The 18360-nt window shown below is 43.6% G+C and overlaps 1 protein-coding gene across 2 annotated transcripts in view; it reads left to right on the forward strand.

Annotated features, from left to right (window-relative positions):
• GRM4 (glutamate metabotropic receptor 4) overlaps positions 1 to 18360 on the forward strand; it is a 289589-nt gene that overhangs the window by 95272 nt on the left and 175957 nt on the right. Inside the window, exon 2 of one of the 2 annotated variants that reach the window (XM_083509183.1) lies at positions 2951 to 2981. The exons of the other annotated variant lie outside the window; for it this stretch is intronic. The gene's annotated coding sequence lies outside the window, so the exon portion shown is untranslated. The remainder of the gene's footprint in view (positions 1 to 2950; positions 2982 to 18360) is intronic. 2 annotated transcript variants of the gene reach the window in all.

An 18360-nucleotide genomic window follows, 5' to 3' on the forward strand; every position in this document is an offset into this window, starting at 1 on the left:
AACATTAAGTGGCATGGTGAAAATGTCAGTTCCACATATTGAGGCACATACTGTAAAATCACACCCACAATGAATAGTAGGATTCCTTTAAATTGGTTTTAATAGTCTAGTTTTTTAATAAAAAAATAGAATTAAATTTGTATTTGTTTTTGCAACAAAGTTCTGAAACCATAGTCACAGGAGTGCTGAAAATGACCTTAGACCAATTTATTTAGGGTGGTATTCAGTGCTAGTCCTACTCGGAGTAAACCTGCTGAAGTTAATCACCATGACTAATTTTGGTTCATTAATTTTAATGGGTCTACTCTAATTAGGACATAGTTGAATACAACCCATTTTTTTTGTCATTTCTGGTATCATTTTCCCTCTGTTGTCATTTTTATTTGTATTGTTGATGCACAATTCTTCTCCTCCTGACACCTTAATGTCTACATTTTCTGTGGAACACAAACTCACCAGTGCCTATCTATTCCACTCATGATTATCATTCCAACAACACAATAGCTTCTTTCAACCTGCCCAACACCCTCTTTTATTAAAACCAATGTCAGCACTCACCATTTACACCAATACCCCCAAATCAGATCACCACTTCAACCCCTTATGGGGGCTGCTAAAAATAGCTTCCCTGTGGTGGCTGAAACATTTGTAAGCCTCTTAATGGATGAACCAGCCCAATTGCAGTGAGTGTCTTCATGCCTGAAGTGCTTTCAGCTGACTGCCACATGGGAGCTGTAACATAGGAAGTGATCCCAAGCTCTTCCATTAGTTAGTTTCCAGTCTGTTTGAATAGAACCTTACTGTCTATTTGAGCCAAACTCTAATTTAAGTCATTGTTTATCTGTTTTCCTTCAGGTTTAAATATTCCTTTTCAACATTAACAACCTCCTCTCTGAAAAGTTAAAATAACTTGCTTAGTCCAAGCATTCTTTACTAAGTAAGCTGATTTCTCCAATTCTATTGTTAAAAGACCAGATGCATTTCCATTTATGCCTGCCTGGGTATAATCCATGAAACTATGATGCACTGAATCCTGTGTGACCTTTTCCTTTACTTGTAGGATTGACACATATTCCTAGGCATCTGCCCCCTAGAATAGGGGTAGGGAGTGCTTTTTTAGCTTGAGGGACACACTCACTCTTGAGCAAACTTTCAGGAGCCATGTGACTCTGGTTGTCAGGGCCAGGTGCAAAAATAGGCACAGCACTGGATGAGACTCTTACCTTTGCATTAGGGACTGAATTCCAGCCATGCAAACACACCTCTCCATCCTTCAGCCAGGTAAACATGAGGTATTATTGGAAGAACGTAAGAAGAGCCATTGGCCCATCTTGTCCAGCATCCTTTTCTCACAGTACCACCCCCCAGATGCCCGAGGGAAACCCTTGAGCAGGACCCAAGGACCAGAGCCCTTTCCCCTCCAGTGGCTTCCAGTAACTGGTATTCAGAAGCATTCCTGCCTCTGACCATTGAGGTAGAGCATAGCCATTGTGGGAACAGTTCGAGGGAGCATTCTAGCCAGGCAAAAACAATCAAGGAGGGTGTGGAAATGAGTCTGTGATTGGGGACAGGGAGGTCCAGATAGGAGAGGCCTAGAGGGCTGCCCCTGACCCCTGGCCCCTCATAGTTTTGGCATAGTTTGGGAAATGGTTTTGATTGGTCAGCTAAACCAGGTGAGGGTAGCCAATAGGTATCAAACCCTCAGTGAGTTAGGGACTTCTCCTACATGTGAAGACAGGCTGTGGCAGATTGAGCAGATGAGACGAATAGTCGATGCAAGGCAATACACACTGACCTATGTTGTGGGTCATCACACAAAAGCCAATTGTGAATGAATTATTGAGTTGTGGATCTTTATTGGGGTAGGTGTCCTTTCACTTCCATGAATCCTATTTTTGGTTTTTATATACAGTGGTACCTCTGGTTGTGAACAGGATCCATTCCGAAGCCCTGTTTGCAACATGAGCAGAACGCAACCCGCGTCTGCTCGTGTCGCTATTCGCCACTTCTGCACATGCGCGTGACATCATTTTGAGGGTCTGCGCATGCACGAGCAGTGAAACTCAGAAGCAACCCTTTCCGGTACTTCTGGGTCGCCGTGGGACACAACCTGAAAAGATTTAACCTGAAGCAAATGTAACAAGAGGTATGACTGTATGTGTGTGTGTGTTAATATATATATATGCAGGCTGGGAGCTGAACTTTGGATTTTCTACTTTTGCACCGCTGTTGGGAACTGCTCTGATTTATTGCTTTGGGGTTTTTTATATATTAAAAAAGGTATGATAGTTCAGTGGAAGGGGAACTGATAAATGAAGTAGTGGCAGCAGTAATAGCAGAAACAGCAGTAGTCCTAGTAGTAGTAGTAGTAGTAGATAATTATGCCATTGAAAGCTACAGATGCCCAGTCACCCTGAGCCAAATGGAACTGACACCCATATTTTCCCATGTGGGTGCTCCTCTTCCAATTTCTCTTGGGAAATTTGCTAAGGAAATCATTCCTTGTGCCCTCAGAAAGGCTGAAAATTTCCTCCATTTAGTGGGAGGACAGGAAAAGGGAGAGGATATAAAAGAAGAGGAAGAGGAGATAAAAAGGAACGACGGCTGTGTATATTTAAAACACATTTCCCAGGAACTGTAGTTTACCTCACACAGAGCTATAATTCACAGCACCCTTAACAAACCACAGCTCCCAGGATTCTTTGGAGGAAGCCATGTTATTTAAATGTATAGAGCTTATGCAGCCTAGGTGTCATTCAGGGACTCCAAGGGAACCGAAACCCTCAAGAACAGATCAAGCTGGGTTTCTCTCCTAAGAGGTGGCACGCCGTCTTTGTAACAGGGGTTTCCTTTCTCCCTTGTTCTTCTCCCCATGTGTTTCTCCTCAAACCCTGCTCATTTTCCTGGCTTGGCATCCTCCTTCCTTGGCTGATGTATCACACTTGACAAGGTTATGGAGTCAGCATGTTAAATCTTGAAAAGTGAGTGTAATTTATTGATCTACATTTTGCTTATGAAATAGGACAAGTGCTGATTTGAGAATCTTGTTTCCTCTCCCCCTTTCCCCTTCTGTCTCTCTCCTTCCCCTCCCTTGCTTTCGCTTCTCTTATCTTTTGTAATTCCTCTGAGCTTGCATCAAAACTCTCCAGTCCTTTGTTAGCTTTTCGAAGCAGCCACACGGGCTCAGCAGCCTCTTCTCTTCTTCCACAATTATCATTCATCTTCCTTTGCTCCTAAAAAATCCACATTGGGCCAGATACACTCCAGATATACCTCACCACTCAAGTCTGTTTAAGGCAACCAACCTGGTGCCCATGGGTGCCAGAGAAGCTGCCAGCACTTTGTATGCAGACCCCTTGAAAATCCACAGTTGTACAAGAGGCTGTTTGGTCTTTATTCTCAGTTCTGATTTGCACTAGCTTGTCTTCTCCTACAGCATGGAACACACTTCATTAAACATGCCCACATTTCACTGGATTCCAGAATTACACACCCCATTCTAAGCACAGGAGCGGCACAAAGAGCTTCCCTCTGTGAAGGAGCCCAGTGGTAGGTGCTTTGCCTCCCTCACTGATGCAGTGACATGCCCGGACCATTTTGTGCTCCTGCTTCTTTTTCTGATCTTTTGGATTATGGCAGCCAATTTTATGTTATGCCACATCTGCCCTGCCAGCGTAGGTGGGTGGAAGTGGGATTCGTAGGCTCTGGATTACAACCACTGGCAGCCAGCAGAAAGCTTCAAAACAGGACTTTGCTTTGCAGGGGGTGGCAAGGCATTGGGGCTTATCCTTCCTGGGATCCATTGGCTCCAAAGCTGGTCCCACTGCCAGCGAGTGTTCACTTTGGGACTAATCCAGATCCAGTTGCTACACCAGCTCCAAGCTAGTGCAGCTATCTTCCTGCTCCCTTTTTCTTCTCTGGCCGCTGTGTGGATGGGGCAGTGGTGCTGCCATTTTGTAACGCCACCAGGTTGGGTGGCTGAGGTTAGGATTGCTCCGTGATGCTCTTTAAAAACAACAACAACCCACTACAGTTTCATTGAGTTATTTGAAGTTTGCATGTGCTCGAGTACCGTACTTTTCCATGTATAAGACTATGTTTTTCCCCATTAAAAATCATGCTAAAAAGTGGGGGTCATCTTATACATGGATAGTGCATAGGGTGGACGTTTGATTGGTTGCTGCTGAGGCTGTCAGTGGCTATTTTGCGTGTTATTGGGTGCTGTGTCAATGGTTGGTGTTGGTTGGCCGATGCGCCGGGTAAATCCCCCCCCCCAAGATCAACCACTCTGGGCAATCCTCCGTAAAAAAGCTCAACAACTTTGTGTCATCTCCCCCCATTTTCTTAAATTTGAGTCCCCCAAAATAGGGGGACGTCTTATACATGGGGGTGTATTATAGATGGAAAAGTATGGTAAATACTTAGCCTCATCTTATTTTAAAAAGAAGCTCACCACACTATTGCACCAGGTCTCCTTCTGGCACCAGGTCTCCTTCTTTCATTTATGGGTGGATTTTATACCATGCTGTTGTTTTCAAATCGGTGCAAACATGCGCATGTTTTCTCAGAAGCAATCTCCTTTGATTTCAGTGAGACTTATTCCCAAGCAAGTGGGTATAGGATTGCAGTCATCCTTGACTATTTGGATAAAGCCTTCCTCTTGATAGAAATTTCTGAATGAGATTTGATTTGGGGGTTGATGATGTACAAAGAAAGAAAAAAAACCAAACAAATAATTGAAGGTCACGGGAAAAAGTGATTTTGGAGGCGACATGAGCATATGTATATTTTTCTGAGTTGGAATATCTGGTATACAGAACTCATTAATAGACTCATAAATTCACAGCAGCGGCATGAAGGTGTCACTTTGAGCAAAGGAGTGCAGGGGTTTAACCCTTTCCTGGATAGTATGTAAATTTTGATTTTAGCCAACTATAGCACTGAATTAGGCAGGTCAAACAATGTAGACCAAGAAAGCATGTGGGTGTTCTGTTTGCTCTTCTTCAGGAACATCTCTAGTCTATGTAGACTTTTCTTTAGGGTTATGAGACCAAGTTGACCCGAATCCCTATGTATTAGTCAGTAAATGGAAGATTTGTGAAACAATTACAGCACAGCTATCTGCAAGCTAGCTTTCTGCCCATCCTTTCCTTCCTGACTGTAAATAATCTGTTTTTCTTTTGTGAGGTGGGGGGTGGGGGGGGTGTAGTGCCAAAGAATACCTGATTAAAAAGGCCAGAAGCCATCAATTAAAAGCAACATCACCTTGTTCTGGCAGCCCTTACAGGGTTTTTTCTTTCTTTTCTTATGCTACCCTAATTAAAAGCTCAAACCAAATGGCTTGATGGCAGAAATTCTAATTAAATCAACCCCATCTTCTTTGTGAACCTAAGGTCTGCATAAAATAAAGCATGAAATTATTAATTGTTTTGGGATCAGCTGTTTCAGAGCCATATCTGGAACACCTTCCCTCATCCCATTTTCCCTGGCTTTGAAAAAATGCAGAGAGCCCAGATACTGATGATGGTGTACATGCCATGGCACTGCCTGGACTTAAAAGGTGCGTTCCATTTATATAGTGATGGATCTGAGTAGCTGATTGATTATATAGATGAGTGGAAGTGGGAGGGGAAAATGCTCAGTTATTATAGTTTCCTTGTCTCAACAGTCCTCTGTGTTGAAATCTGGTTAGAATCTAGCAGAGGCTAATCTAATTAAATCTGTATAACTCTTACAGCACTTCATTTTAAGTGTTGCAAATTGCATAGTTTGTGGCTCTAACATCCTGCCAGCACCAGCCTGTTCTCTCTCTCTCTCTCTCTCTCTCTCTCTCTCTCTCTCTCTCTCTCTCTCTCTTTCTCTCTCTCTCTCTCCATCCTTCCACCCAGTTTTAACATCCAGCTAGAGAAAAAGTTCTGAAGATCATGAAACCTTGATCAATATTTGGTTGATCCCATAAAAAAAATGCTCTACAGTGGATGTACTGTACTAATTTGTGTGTGTGTCCCTTTTACTAAACTGTATTATTTCCCCATTGTATGATACTCAGTTTGCAACCTGATCTGACCCAGTCTGTTGTTTCTGAATTCATGGGTGTTTGAAACATGCTTTAGAAAAAGAGAAATACAATTCATGATCAATCACAGGCCACTGTGTTCCTTTCTAGAATTATGAACTCCACCATCCTGAGGTATTGCACTCCCCAGTCTGCCTTATGAACATGGATTTTGCCTCCCATCTCCTCCTGCTTGACCATTCATGACTCCAAGTGCACCTCTAGCCACTGTGATACTCCACTCTTCACCTGATTTTGGGCAGTGAAGGATTAGCCAATTGCTGACAGTTATGAATTTTTTATTTTTATTTTGATCCTTTTCCTAATCTGGCTGCAGGGAGAGAGCTGGTTTTGCTTACACTGCACTGCCACATTAGTGAAGGTTTTAAGTATTGGCTTCAATTGGACTGAGACTTTTCTCATATAAATAGATCACAGCAGGTTCAGCACAGCTTCAAGGGATGAAGACACTTTGTGGGCACTGGAGAGCACTTTGAGATGTTCATAGAATCATAGAATCATAGAATCATAGAGCTGGAAGAGACCACAAGGGCCATCGAGTCCAACCCCCTGCCAAGCAGGAAACACCATCAGAGCACTCCTGACATATGGTTCTCAAGCCTCTGCTTAAAGACCTCCAAAGAAGGAGACTCCACCACACTCCTTGGCAGCAAATTCCACTGCCGAACAGCTCTTACTGTCAGGAAGTTCTTCCTAATGTTTAGGTGGAATCTTCTTTCTTGTAGTTTGGATCCATTGCTCCGTGTCCGCTTCTCTGGAGCAGCAGAAAACAACCTTTCTCCCTCCTCTATGTGACATCCTTTTATATATTTGAACATGGCTATCATATCACCCCTTAACCTCCTCTTCTCCAGGCTAAACATGCCCAGCTCCCTTAGCCGTTCCTCATAAGGCATCGTTTCCAGGCCTTTGACCATTTTGGTTGCCCTCCTCTGGACACGTTCCAGTTTGTCAGTGTCCTTCTTGAGTGATGAATTATACCCTAAGCAACAACCTAAGATTGTCAGGCCCAGGAAGATCTGGGGTTAGTATCCTTGCTCCCCAGCATCCTCACAACTGCCAAGAAGAGTTTCCCTATTCCTCCTGAGTGAGGATGCTAACACCAGATCTCCTCTTCCCAACGTTTACATATGTGCGCATTCAAGAGCAAATCTCAGTTATGTGATTGATTCCATGATTGGATCCAGAATGGGGCTAGCCAGCCATGTTGGCTGGTGGGAATGTCAGTTCCTAGTCCTTGTCTTGGTACTAAGTATTCCTGCTTAGTACCTGAATTTGGGAAGGCTGGCTTTAACTAGTTAATAATGTTGTAGATGAGACATGTGAACAAATAAAGTTGTGGCCCATATTTCAACCCATTTGCTATTTTCCATGCCTTATCACGGGATAAAAGAGGTAAGCCAAGAACTCCTGATCTCGGCAAGGTTGCAGGTTCTTTTGGGGGTTTTGTTTTTGCATTGCGAGGCCCTGCGACCACCTTATTCCCCAAGACAACACACAGTTTATTGGGGTTTTGGGATCAAATAAGGCCAAAACTTTATTGGTTACAGATGTGAAAGATTTGGCCGTTGACATTGAGGTAAGCAATGGCGCATGTCACTCCTGCCTGTCCACCGGGAGTATTTCTAAGGGTGAAGCCAGCGGTGTGTGTGTGTGCCCTATGACCTATGTCAAATGGGGCATCTCCCAAGCAGTCCCCATTGGAGGAGTGGTATGGCCCTAGCCCCTGTCTGGGCATTGGACAGGAGCCACTCCTCCCAGATCCTTTTAATGGTTTACCCTTACCCATGGAGGGGCAGAGCTTACAACCTCCCCACCAACCAAGACTACGGTTATCTAATGCCTATTTGCCTTATAAAGTTGTGGTGATTGCTATGAGCTAGGCGAAAATCCAAATGGCGGAGCCGATTTGCCAGATGGGAAAAATTCCTGCCTGGCCCCTGAATCTGGAGACTGACATTGTCCATAGCAGAATCGTACCATTGGTAAAAAACCCTAATCTGAGGGAGGGTGGGCAGGAGAACTGGCAAGAGAGAGCCTGAAAGGCCTTCATGGCCAGGTATTTATCCTTCCCCATCGCTACTGGTCAGTTGGCACCACACCCAGGTGACATGCCCTACATACCTGCCGCCATTGGCCATTGGCCATTGGTGGCAGGAGTACAATTCAGCCAGCAATAGGTTGGTTCATAGGGGAGCCGCAGTGCCCACCCACAAAATTGTCTTCCATGAAAACGGTCTTAACAGTGAGTCCGTAAGCGACTGTGGAGGCCAATTCTGGATCCAAACGTCCTTCCACAGTGGGGACATAGGTGGGAGTTGACCATGGTGAGAGTTTGCCAAACATGCAAACTCTTAGCATGTTTCTCCCTTTCATCCTGAGTTTAAGCGTCTTCAAAGTCCATGACATGTTTGGTAAAGTTGTTCGCAGGCCAGTGTTTCCCAATTGTTGGTGTTTGTACTACATTATTTTAGATTTGCCTTGAGAGAGTCTTTAAACCTCTTTTGTTGACTGCCAGCATTACACTTTCCATTTTCAAGTTCAGAATAGAGTAGTTGAAAGACGATAATCAGACATCCGAACAATGTGACCAGTCCAACAAAGTTGATGTTGAAGAATCATTGCTTTGACACTGGTGATATTTGCTTCTTCCAGTACACTGGCATTAGTTTTCCTGTCTTCCCAAGTGCTGTGTAAAATTTTTTGGAGACACCTGCCAGTGGTTCGACCGAGGGTGCCTCTATGATGTTTTCTTTTTGTTGTTGTTGAAAGTGTGTGTTGGTAATAACAACGTTGTGCAGTGCACATGTAGTCAAAAGTAAGATTCCCATCAAGTCCTGACCAGCTTGCTCTTCATATTTGATGTTAGGCTGTTCAAAACACAGAAATATTTCATTCCACTCTCTGTAACCAGTACAACAACTTATGCAAAAAAATACAATAAAAAAATAAAATACCAACCTCCCTCTAATTTGCAAAGCTGCAGTAATTGTTAATAAACCATTGCTTGATTTGTAACACTTCTCTAGCTCTGAGGAATTTTGTGCTGTTTATTAAAAACCACATTGCATCCCTAATAGGAACCCAAATTAGTTTGAGTAGTGGTGTCTAGTAGCAGGATACAGACGACAGATTCTTGTGGGGAACAAGAAGAGAGTGCTCTAGTTTTCTTTTTCCTTTGCTAAACGTGTTTGGGCTTATTTTTGTTTCTTGATTCTGCCATCGAGTCTGTGGCTGATCAACAGCTTCTTGTTTTTATTGACAGGGACATCTAGGCTCTCGCAAGCAGTTTTCTTTATATTACTTCAGTTTAGTGAGCAGATATTTTGGGAGCTGCTGTTTAGAAAGCAACAAAGATGCCCTTGGGGTTCTTCAGTGAAGATTTTGAGGATCTGCCAGACATCGTATTGATCTTAAAGGCTCGTGACTCCAAAAAAGAGAGATAAACACTCATCAGAAAAGGGGGGTGGCAACTGGGGATTGCTTGACCATTGTTCATCATTGGGATGAAGCGGTGCAGAGAGCGTATGGCCTTAGATCTCCTTGACTTCACATCCATACTCAGAATTTGTACCCCAGAGACCCAGCTATGGTGCACTGTTGCTTCTTTTCCTTAAAACTCATTTTTAAATAAAATAAAATAAAATCTTCAGATATTGCTGCTTCGGCTAATCGTGCTGAGACTCAAATTGATGGTTTAAGTTTGAGAATTTCATCCCAAGCATCCCAACTGGTGGGGAAACACAAAATTGCCATCATTGTCAAATACTCTCCAATCTGAAACTGATTCAGTTAAATTGGTGCCTTGCACTGCTATTAAAGGAAACTCTATATTAGTTCATAAACTGGAGGCAAAGGAGGGTGCACAGAAGAGAGATGCTTCTGCAATTTGAGGAGGAGGGAAGGCAAAGGAAAGTGTAACAGTCCTTTGATAGAAATTGTGACCCTGTTGCTCCAGATAGGAAATGTCTTGAGAAGGACCAGTGCTTCCTGCCCAATACATGCAGCAATCCTTAAAGTAGCACTTGAGAAGTCTAGCCTGTGTATATGTCATTTTTCTTTAAAGAGCCAAATATAACTTTTTAGGGTTGCAACTGTCACTAGAGAAATCTTGTGTGGAGGAAAAGGATCAAACTCTCCTCCCCCAGAATTCCTTGGCTGACCAAATGTTCACCTTGGTACGGTGTTGATGTCCTTGTCCCTTCTCAGTGTTGCTTCATGCATGCCATTTTTCTGACTGCTGAGAACGTGAACAAAACATTTACACTGCTGTGTGTAAAAGATCACACATAAGCTCTGTTAATTACATCATGCCCTTCCACGTGTACATGCAGCAAAATAATCATGGGTTTTAGATGTGTCCTCTCTCTCTCTCTGCCCCTGGCCTGAGGAAGTGGATGCTGGCAAGTGATGGTTGGAGGAGAGAAGCCATAATGGAGATTATCTTTCAGTAGAGCTGATGATAGTCATGCTCTCCCTCTGCTGCAACTTGATAGAATGGCAAGCGGTGAAAAGAGGTGCCTGATGGAGTGTCTTCTCAGCAAAGCAGATGGTTGCCCAGAGTATCTTCTCTTTCTCTGCTGTAACTCATCTGCATTTGTTATATTTCTGCATGTCCTATAGTGGGGGTAGACAACATGATGCTCTCTGGATGCTCCCATTGTCCCTGACCATTGGCTATGTTGGCTTGGGGTGATGGCAGCTGAGTTCCAGCAACATCTGGAGGGTACTACATTGGCTCCCCATTTCTCTACAGACACATCAGCTTCCATAATTTTTGGAAGGGGTTTTAGGCAGTTTTGCTAACCATTTTTATGGCTTTTAGTGAGGACAGAAAATTTGTCAGTTTGTTATATTTCAGTGAGAGAAAAATGGGGAACCATATACAAATATGTCAGTGGGATTGGTGTAATAATGTATGCAGACCCTAGGAATGGGTCAGAGTCAATTCACACAGCTATTTTGCATGTAACAGTTATGTAGGGAAGCCACTACAAAATGACTTTTTGCAATGTATGGCTCATTTTTTTGGGATAGTCTTTGGAAACTGTGGCTTGTACGAGGAGGAGAAATAAATCACACCACCTCCAAATCTGCTCCAGAGGATCAGGGGAACCCCTCAAACAGATTTAGGGGGACATGGAGGGAAGAGAGGGGAGAACATTGAATACAGCACTACATTGAATACAACCCATAATTTTTAGGAAAATGTGCAATAATACTAAGTCATATTATTCGACACAATCACTCAGGATAACTACAAATGGTCATTTGCTATGTGGCAGCTTCTTGTAAATGCATTGCAGAGCAGCTGCAATTACACAGGGGAGCCAGTGATCTGTAAAATTTCAGCTTAGAGATGTTTTATCTCTGTCCTCCTCATTCTTGAGTTTCTAGGTATTGCTGCACTACAACGCCCATCATCCCTGGCCATTGACTGAACCAGCTGGGGATGATGGAAGTTGTAGTCCAACAACATATATGCTGAAGAACACTGTATCATGTTCACAATCAGTTGGAAGTATACCAGGATGTGGTAAAATTTAGTCTCATGTGTGACTGGATGCTATGAGTAATTGCAGCACATCTGCAGACACCTGGGGAATCATTCCGATAATCAGCCACCATGTGGCAAACAGTCCTTCGTAATCTTCACCATACACAAAGAACAGCTAGGCGAACTAGTCTTTAAGGAAACAGATCTGATTTTTGGATTTTGGGTTTTAATTTTGAGCCTGAAGTGCAGCAAATCTATCTCTTTCTTTTCTTATAAAGACCTTGAATTCCCACACTGTATTTGCTTTTATGTATCAAAAACACTTTTTGACTTTTATCTGAGAAAATAGCTGATGTAGGGAGTTAGGCTATGGCAGTATGTGAGATCAAAAAGGCACTAGGGGGTGAGGGGGTGGGGCAGAAAGGGGAGAATCTCTGTGAAACCCGACATTTTGGGAGCTAGAATCATATTCACACTCTCTCCAAAGCAGAACGGAGGAAAAAACCTTCCTGAGCTCAAAGCCTGTAGCTTGCAAATCATCAGGTGATCCTAAACTGAGTTTAGACAACAGTCTAAAATGACAGCTACAGAACATATTCTCATTGTTTCCTTCATGAAAAGGACAGACGTCTGATAAAGTCAGAAATATTCAGGCAGATGTTGCATTCTAGAAGAACTTACTGGGTAGCTCTGCTGTATCTCCTGTTATGTGCATGCTGGCCTTTCCACACATCTAATGCAGACTGTAAGCCTTCTGATAAGTGACTGTGCAATTGCTATGGTCTATATATTGCATGACACCCTATTGGCTAGTGTTACCAGCCCCCACATTGTATTTCAGAAATCCACACCCATAGCTGGGTCAGTGCAGTTTTATTATGGAACTTCACCAAATCCAGGCAGGATCTCCAAAGGGTGGTGGAACCTGAATGCAGAGAGCTACCAAACATTAAGTTTCAGGAACAGATCTCAGAAAAAGACAGGGCAATGTCTTGCTATGAAGGAGAAGAGGAGTTTGGATTTGATATCCCACTTTATCACTACCCGAAGGAATCTCAAAGTGGCTAACATTCTCCTTTCCCTTCCTCCCCCACAACAAACACTCTGTGAGGTAAGTGGGGCTGAGAGACTTCAAAGAAGTGTGAGTGGCCCAAGGTCACCCAGCAGCTGCATGTGGAAGAGCAGAGACCCAAACCCGGTTCACCAGATTACGAGTCTATTGCTCTTAACCACTACACCACACTGGCTCTTGCTATGAGATAGGTCTTCTCTTTTTGGTGCTTACTGTCATCTGAGCAGATTTAGCAAAGGGGAGCATTAATAGAAAGGGACTAACCTGGCAATTTTATTTTCCACCACCATTCACTTTGGAAACAATGCTTCGTTACTCTGTAGCTGGATTTGAACTCGAAAGTACAAAGATATGGATGTATGACTCTCTGAGCAGAGTCTTTGGATGTGAAGATGAAGGATCCCAACTGTCAGATTGGGAGTTGAGACTGAATGCACAATAACCTAATGCTTTGGGATGGATGAGCATCAGGCTTCTGCAGGGGAAGCAGATGCTGGCAAATTAATTTGGAACGATGAGCTGGAGGTTAGAGGGATAGCTGAAAAAGTGACTTTATTGCATCTGTAGAGTTAGGACCATTGCAGGACAGTCATCGTGTCCACATATTTACATAACACTGTGCTTAGTGGCACCCGGGAGGGACTGAAAAGGTGATATAATCTTTTTCAAGAAGTAGAGGGACTGTTGCTTGAGAGGCTGGGAAGCAAGTCAGATGAAGGTGTGTGGGAAGGAGGCTCCCTTCCCCCAGTTCCCAGGTGGAGGAATGCATATGTGACTGACAAATTCATCTATGATCATCGCAAGTGATACTGACATTCCAGGCCAAGTTGGAAAAGGGAGTTTCCTGGGAAAGGATGTGGGGTAGGCAGCCCAGAGCCACTGAAGGTATACTTATTTGTATAACATTATTCTTGTTTACAAAACTCAATAAAAATAAATAAATAAAAAGAGGATTAGATTAAAAAAGAGAGGCGGAGAATTCTGGCTGAAGGGGAGGAATGAGTTGCGAAGATGTTTCCATGAACTGGAGCAGCTGGCCATGCGATATTTGGATTTTAGGATCCAAATCTGCAGTCTTCATATGCTAAATGAAATGGTCTTCCATAGGGGTAGGGACAGGCAGGACAGACACTGGGCCTGCTAGAGAATAAGCTTATTCTGCAAAATGGGCCTTTGTGTCTCATCTGTGGCTTCTGTTGCAGGTATATTTTGAGGATCCAGTGTAATTTACCCCACACCTGCCTCTGACAGTAATTTTAATGCTATTTATATATGCTGTAAGTTGCCCAGAGTGGTGGGGGAAACACAGCCAGATGGGTCGGATGTACATTAAAAATATATTATTATTATTTATCATGATGAAAAAATAAAATTTATTTTAAGTCTGGGTTTGTTTTTAAAAAAGTTTGGCAACTGTGAACTTCCAGATCCTCTTGGCCCTTGCTTGTGTACTAAATCCAAATGTGAGAAGCAAACAAAGTGTGCTGCTCATTTAAGTCTTGCTGTTCTGAGTACACAATCCAAGATTTGGCCACACATCTGATGCAAATCAGGATAGAATCCTGTGCATCATGTTGACTGTGGGTCTACCCTGTGTGGATGGTCCATTATAGATGGTCACACTCTTGCCAATAGAAATGCCTTTTTCTTGATGATCTAGATTTCCAATTCAAACATCCAATCCCACATACAGTGGTCCTTGGTTCTTGAACTTAATCCATTCCGGGAGTCCGTTTGACTCCAGATATGGTTCAAAAACTAACATGTGGCTTCTGATTGACTGCAGGAGCTTCCTGCACTCAATCAGAAGCCACATCAGATGTTTGGCTTCTGAAAAATGTTCGCAAACCGTAACACTTACTTCCATGTTTGAGGTGTTTGGGAGCTGATTTGTTCAGGAGCCAAGCCGTTTGAGAACTGTACCCAGAATTCTATCTGCTTACACATTCACATGTGGGCTTCCTTCCTCATGCTTGTACACACAGTCCCTCTCTGCATCAAAACACACTATGTATACAAAATAATTTCCAACCCGCTTAATATGTTAAGTGGTATGCGAAAATGACATTCCTGCCTTTCATGGGGGTGAATTTGCCTTGAGGAGGCCTTTCCCAAGGGGAGGGGGCTTCAACCCATGTGGACAGGAGTGCCCAATGGGAGGGGGTGACCCAGCATAGTATTAAGGGCTGCTCTGCCACCCCTTCTCCCTCCTTTGCACCACACTGCCCTCCATCCCTGTACAAGGTGGGCTTATGCTAGTCACCTTTTCCAAGGCTGGGTAGGATTTACTTTTTATTTTTTTTGAGGTAATCACTAATTGGCAATTGGAACTCCTCTTTTTCACCTGCTTCAGACTAATAGGGTAGCAGTTGTGTCCATATGTTTGATTTGGTCATTTTGCCATTCAGGGCAGACAGGTAAAGAAAATCAAGACATTTGAAAGGTAATCTTGAGGCCTTATTTGGCCAGGGCACTTTTGAATCATCGCTCACAGCATGAGGGTACTTGGGATTGCACTTACAGCCTGGTATCCACACCTTGTTGAACTCTAGGCAGCAGAGCCCAGGTGCACACATTGGGTTCTCACACCAAAAGCTCACTTAAGCAATTTTCTCTCAGTCCTTGACTGGGAAGCCAGAGAGTGTGGCTGCTTCCATGACTAGCTGGGTGGAGCGATGGTTTCTTCATACACATTGATTTAACCTTACCAGCCAGCACTTATCCAATTGCCTTATCCTTTTGCAGATCTTCTAATCATTATATTTTAATAAATATAACCTTTCCTTGAGTCTTCTCTCAAGGTTTGTGGCAATGCAACAATGAAACAGCGGTACAATATAAAGTAAACCAGTACAGTGGTACCTCGGGTTAAGTACTTAATTCATTCTGGAGGTCTGTTCTCAACCTGAAACTGTTCTTAACCTGAAGCACCACTTTAGCTAATGGGGCCTCCTGCTGCCGCCGCACCGCTGGAGCACAATTTCTGTTCTCATCCTGAAGCAAAGTTCTTAACCCGAGGTACTATTTCTGGGTTAGTGGAGTCTGTAACCTGAAACGTATGTAACCTGAAGCGTATGTAACCCGAGGTACCACTGTATTATAAAAATGTATTTCAAAAACAGGAATTCAGTAATAAGAGGGCCTTGAAGCAACCATGTACAGCTGCAGGAAAGGCATTCCATAGTGCAGGGGCAATGGTGAAAAATGCCTGTTGTTGGATCACCACCCTGTAACATTCTGTAGCATGTTGATGCCAAAATTTCCCCAGACGATCTAAGTGCTCTGCAATACTACTCCCCTCCCTTTTAGTGCCTATAATGTTTTAACTGATATAACCCTGTAAGAAGAGAATGGGGAAGAAAGAGCGGAGAAAACAAGGTACCACCTCCCCAGCAAGAATTGTTAGGATGCTAGAGTTTTACTCACCGAGCAGAATTTTAATCAAGCATCACATAAATAGTCTTGGTCACAAATACCTAATAAGCAGATCACAGTCCCTTGCAATGGAGCAGAAAGCAGATTGTCACATATAATAATCCTATTTGTGCCTTGACAAAGGTTCTCTCCCTCTCATTTCTCCCCCTTCCCTCTCCTCCCGTTCCTCTCCCTCTCCTCCTCTGCAGGTAGTTAAAAGAGAAGATACCACTTTACAAGATTCTCTTAGCATTCAGGTGCAGTTGTGCACTTACAAAGCTGGCATCACATTTAAGGGAGGGAGAGAGAGGGGAGTCTGAGTGAAAGAAGGAAATAAATAAGAAAGGGGAGTTACGCAGCAATGGGAAAATATATAGAAAATGTTCAATTGGAGAGTGGAGAGATGAAAGATAAACTTGACTGAGACGGGGGAAAGCAAGGACTGTCTTCTGCAGGAAAGCAGTTGTGGTAGGGGATGAAATTCTGTCATGGGGCTTCATTTCATGGGTTTTCTAACTGGGGATCCTCACAAGGGACATCTCTCTGTATCCTCTTCATGGTTGTGGAAAGAGGCACTGACTTCACTGAGCTTTTAAATGTAATCATGTCTAGGGTGCCTTTCACTGCACAAAGTTTTCAGTGGCTAACCCTCTGAGATTAGGTGGGGAGACAGTGATTGATTCAATACTACACAATAAAACTTGGTTTCCCATGCCCCTCTCCCACAAGGGTTGTAAGGGTTGGCTCAGCCATTCTCCCAAGCTGTAGTCTGTGTCTGCTATTCCTCTCTAATGGCTCTGCAAATGTGTCAAGTCTTTGTTTCCGTTGCTCCTTGTGACTCAGCCAACAAGCCACTCTTATTCACCTACCAAGGTAATCAAGGACAACTTCATAAATACAAGCAAGTACTAAGTCTGATCTCTGCCCTTAATTCTCCTGAGAGACAAGTGGTGGGCTTTGGCTTGAGGCTGCTGTAGGGCTTTGTACAAGGATGGAACCAACATGTTTTTCTCTGAGCTGGCGGTGGCGATGAGATTCAGGGGAGGCAAACACGACTACCATTACTAATAGAGACTTCCTTTCTACCTTAGTCTCTGCACCTGACAGCAATTGTCTAATCTGGAAGGTGCCTTTTTTGCTTCCTGTTTTCAAAATGCTGGGGCTGGAATATGTTGGATATGATCACACTGAAGCAGGTTACGATAATATTTTAAGCAGCAGCCAAGTGCTTTATGTAAATCACCATAATTAAGGGAGTGTATAATTATCTTGAGGCTGACAGCACAGTTGTGAGGCACAGTAGCTTACCCAGCCCAACATAGCACTTCAGTTCAGCGAATCTACTCTCCAGCAGTGCTGACCTCCTGCTTTCTTTTGTACCCCCCCCCTTCAATGGGCTGCTTCTTTAGCACAGGTTGCAAAGCTCTGTCAGGGTGCCTGATGTTTCTTTTGCATGGTCAGCCTATCTCCAAAAAAAGCCCACCATTGTAGTGTTACTTCATCATCCCTTGGAGAGTTGCAGGTTGCTCAATGACCATGAACTCTGCAGTTAGCATGTGGGGACAAAAGGAGCCAGGGAGTTATAACTCTGCATCTCATTTCCTTTGCTTCTGACTGAGTCATGTGGCATTTCCCCTCGATGTTCTGGGTTTTTCGTTTGGTGTCCCCCCCCCCCATTTTGTTTTGCCAAATGGAGACTGCAAAGCGGAATGGGAAAGTGGTGTGTGAGCGTGTGTGGGAGGGGCACGCCACCATCTGCCCCCTAGCTGCTTTTCTCCCTGCAATATATAAAGAAGTGGATGCCTACGTTATTCCTCAGGGGAAGGATTTCAGCAGAAAATAGCCTGGGGAAAAAAGATTAAGAAGCCACTCTAGTCTGCAAGCCAGTCTTATATTTGAGCTTGCAACCTCTAAAAACAAAAAGCAAACAATAACAGCAGTGCTTGCCCAACCCAACAAATGAAAAACTGTGTGTGTGTGTGTGTGTGTGTGTGTGTGGACTCCTACACAAGACTTTGGGTTTTGCCCCACTCTTTGAAGTCCACACTTTAAAAGCTCTGTGTCTGAGCATTTTGTTTTGCTTTTTGCCCTGGATCTTGCCCTGCGAAAACCTGCTATTTAGCACTCAATTGGAGCAAACATCAATTTGGGTTTTCTGTGGATTGCTGTTTGCTCTGATTAAGCTTTAAAGAGCAGATGTTTGCCAGGAAAGCTTGGAGGGGAGGGGCTTAATGTATAAGGATTTATGTTTGCTCTTGGCTGCTGCCCTTGGTCAGAGCCTTGTCTGTGTTGGAATCCTGC

Source organism: Podarcis liolepis, assembly GCF_965112155.1.
Source record: "Podarcis liolepis genome assembly, chromosome: 6".
NCBI lineage: Eukaryota > Metazoa > Chordata > Lepidosauria > Squamata > Lacertidae > Podarcis > Podarcis liolepis.